This window comes from Mus caroli, chromosome 15 (assembly GCF_900094665.2).
Source record: "Mus caroli chromosome 15, CAROLI_EIJ_v1.1, whole genome shotgun sequence".
Taxonomy (NCBI): Eukaryota; Metazoa; Chordata; class Mammalia; order Rodentia; family Muridae; genus Mus; species Mus caroli.
In genome coordinates, this window is record NC_034584.1 from 53,634,075 (window position 1) to 53,638,601 (window position 4,527).

The window sequence follows — 4,527 nt, forward strand, 5'->3', positions numbered from 1 at the left end:
AGCTTCTAGTGAACGTGTCAGCAAGGCCGCTTTGGCAGCTTTGGCCTCTCAACTTGAATGCGCAGGGATGTAAATCCACTCTTGAAGCAATCTTCGAGCAGAGACTTTCCGCTCAGACTGAGATAAATACAGACAAAGCACACAGGAGGGCCTGACTTGGGGAGAGAGTTGGAAGATTCAGCAAGCTGCTTCTAGAGGGGGCGTAGGAGGTGGGAGGGGTCACCCAACCTGAGAACACACAACTTCCTCTTCAGAGTCAACACACTAAGGAAGAGCTGAGAAGCAGGCCAATAAAGAGCCAAGAGAAAAAAAAATGGAGGAAGAGAGAATTTCCACGGAAATCACTGAGTGGAAAACCCTTTCCTTGATCTCACCGGCCCATCCCAGCCTCGGGCGCCAACTTCGAAGCTAAAAGAAGGTGACAGTGGTTTTGAGAACTGTGTAAAGAGTGTAGCTGATCAGAGGAAGACAGAGCTGCAACTGAAAGAGGTGACGTAGGACCTGGATTTGGTGGAAAGCTCCTGGGGAGTTATGTTCTGTAGTAAGGGTTGAGTGCTTGGTTAAAGACTGTAAAATGTTACCAATAAAATGCAAAATGGGCAAAGACTTGAAAAGATTGAGGAAGCTCCAGCCGTTCAGACTTTGGGAGGTGAGACCATCACCTGCTGCTGCCGCTGCCGCCACCGCTGCCACCACCACTTTCTTAGCCAGGGCATCACCACTGCCCCCAGACTGAGCCAGGCTGGGGCTGCTCTTGGGTTTCTGTCGGCTGATAACGTACCGTTTTGTTCTTCAGTTTAGATGCTGGTGGTCTTGCTGACAGCCGGGTCCCAGCTGTGCCCTTCCTCGGCCTTCCCTTTCTATCTGTCTGTCCTCTGTAGCCTCTCAGCCCAACTCTCATCATTCCGCCAAACAAAGTCGCAGAAACTAAAGCCCTGGCTGGATTCCAGTTCCCTCTCCTGAGCTCTTCCATACTCTTTATACATACATACATACATACATACATACATACATACACAGAGATACACATACATACAGATACACACAGAGATACACATACATACAGACACACATACATAGATACACACAAACACAGAGATACAGACACACAGACACATGCATATATATATATATATATATATATATATATATATATATATATATATATGTATGTATATATATACATACACACACACACACATATATATGCATCCATCCATACATTCATCCAGTCACAGACAGAGATATACATATATACATACATACATACACACAGACACACACTGAGATATACATACAGACACACAGACAAACATACATAGAGAGACACATACAAACACAGATACAGACATACAGACACAAAGACACACACAGGCACACACACAGACACATACATACATACATAGACACAGACACACATGCAAACATAGACAAATACAGACAGAGACACACACAGATACACACACACACAGAGACACAGACATACACGGTACACCATCACCACCTCGTCTTCCTCCTCCTCTTCTTCTTCCTACTCTTTCTCCTCCTCTTGGTTGCCCCCTGCCCTCCCCCCCCCAGTACTGGTGTACAGGCGTGCCCCCATGTTTGACTTTTCCTTGATGTAGTGTGCTGGAGACTAGGAGTCAGGTCCCCACGGTTACCTCACAAGAACTTTACTGAGTCATCTCCTCCATCTTCCATTTATTTTTTTATTTTATTTTATTTTTGGCTTTCGGAGACAGTATCTCACTATGTAGCTTTTCCTGGCCTGAGACTTCTCCACAGACCAGACTTGCCTCAAATTTGGAGCAGTTGCCCTGCCTCGGTCTTAGCTTCCACCACACCTGGCCTCCAGTCGTGATGACAGGGCTAATGAGGAACTGCCCTGCACCACCAACGAGGGTCCTCGGAAGCCTAGGGAAACATCAGAAATTGAAGTATAGCACATCACTTTGGAATGATAGGAAACTGAATTGGTGGGGTAGGACCAGCTACGCTGCATCAGGGACCAGGGTCCTGCCTCTACTGGACACAGACCTAAGTGCCCAGCATGGAAAGAGCTCTGTCCTGAGGCTCATAGTCTAGCAGGGGTGGTAGACAGGGACACCTCTGCGTGCAGTCGGTCTTGTGAAGGCCCAGGACAAGTCTCAGGATTGCTATTAGTGTAGTGATACCTTCTTCATCGGCTCGTCCCAGGAAACCAGTAAGGAACCTGTCCAGGAGCTAATTCTGCCTTGCCTAAGGATTCATCACTGGCTGGAGCACAAGAGCAGAGTACAGGCTATGCTGTGCCCTGAGCAGAGATGAGTACCCGTGCCCAGCCCATGGAGTCCCCCGCCCCTCACAACAGGGAGGAATGTTACCTAAGGCTCTTGGTAGAGCCTCCCACTTTACTGGAGAAGCTTGGTAAGGGAATGGCAAAGGGTCCAACTCCTCTGCTGAGGTCTCTGTCACAGTCATATTAACCCAGTCTACTTCCTTCACCCCACGGATGTTGTTCCCAAGAGCTCCTCACACCTCCCACATGAGCATCCCCATCTCAGGAACTGTTTCCAGGGAAACGAACACAAGGCAAACCAGTCTTTCATAACTGCTATGTCTGCTCTACGTCAACACCACTAGGGTCCCGTGGGAAGAGTGAGCTAGCCTGGAAACCCCTATGCTTGTCATCTTGCACCTGGGGGGGGTGGCGATGCATTAGAAACTAGCCAAAGAGGACAGGAAGCATAGGGGCCATTGCTAGTCTATGGGGAGGAGGGGACCCCAGAATTTCCAGATTTGAAACACATCCTTTTTTGCATTTCCAGACACTGGGAGCAGCTTACACCATCCGGAAACTCTTCCCTACTTCAAAGCTGGAATCCTTCCTTCCTTAATGCGTCCCCCACTTCCTTTCCCCTTTTCCTCATGTGGCTGTGTTCTTGCCAGCAAAGAAAGTTGAAAAGGAACAAAGGCATATGGTTTTCCTATTAAGACTGACGCCCACGTGTGAGGGGAGCCAGAGGGAAGTGTTCAAATAAGGGCAACGGAAATACATTTATGTGACACTCACTTTATAGGCTGGTTTTTTAAAAAGCTTGCCCAAAACAATGAGATTCTCCTTTGTTCCACTTATTACATGTTTGGAATATTTAGGATATCCTGGAGACCCCTCTACAGAGAGGCAGGAGAATACAGAAGACCCTGGGTCTAGCTTATAACAAGTGGGTACAGACTTATTTCTGAGCTGCAAAATGGTGGTACATGCCTAGAGCCTTAGCTACTCAGCAGGGGTGAGGGAGTGGCGGTCACTTGAACCTCGCCAGAGCCACATTGGGAGAAAACGTCCCATCCTACCTCCTCCCTCCAAAGTCTTATTTCTGCCAGACGTTAGCTGTGGACCTACCATGGTATACACTCAAAAGTTCCAACACTCAAGAGGCTGAGACAGAGGGATTGTGAGTTTGAGACCAGCCTGGGCTACATAGAGAGAGAAACACTGCCTCAAAAAAGGGTGTGAGAGAAAGCCAAGGGGCTGAGAGAAGGCCATCTCAGCCTCACTGGTTAAAGATCTTACTACGCAAACCCAAAGATAAGAACTGGAGTTCAGATTCTCAGAACTCACATAAATGCTGGGTGACAACGGTGGTGGCTCATCACAGCCTTTATAATCCTTTATAATCCTCAGCTTCCCCTATTGGACAAACGGGTTGCGATAGCCTTGCCACATTCTACACAGGGGACTTGCCTGATGCAAAGGAGGTCCTGACAATGGAAGAGAAAGGGAAGGGAGAAAAAGAGGGGAGAGAAGAGGGAGGAGGGAGGTGGGCGATTTCTCACACCCAGAGCTAGACCTCGGTTGGCATAGTGCTCACCTAGCAGGGGCTTCCTTGTTCCCACCATACTTTGTGCCCTGACCTAGCTGGCCTGCCCCACCTTCCGTCTCTGCAGAGGACAGCTGCCCTTGCTGTTCTTACCAGCACATATAACTTTTTTTTTTTCTGTGAGTTCCGTAAGTTCCGAGGACAGTTTGGCAGGCTTTGGGGGCAAGCACCTTTGCCTCCTGAGCCATCTCCACAGCTCCTGCTTATGCCTGAAAACGTCTACTGTGCACATAAACCTCATTTTCCTTACCCATCCCGCTGTTCATACAGTGCTGCAATAAACATTGATTTGCAAGTGTCTCCGTGATTGGCTGATAGCGAACCTCCTGGGTAAATACCAAGAAGTGAGATGGCTGATCATATGGAATATCTATTTTTGTGTATTGAGAAATGGCATGCTGGCTTCCACAGTCAGCTTAGTTTCCAGTCCCACTAGCAATGACTAAGGGCTCTCTTTTGCCCACATCACCACCAGCATCGTTTGTTGTTTGTTTTCTTTATGACTGTCTTTCGGAGCCAGGCCAGGTAAGGCAGTTCCCATGTAGATTCCATATGCGTTTCTCTGAACACTTTTGAAGTTGACTTTCCCATGTGCTTATTGGCTATTTACGCTTCCAGTTTTGAGGTCTGTCGGTCCACTTCATCTGCCCATTTTGAACTGGTT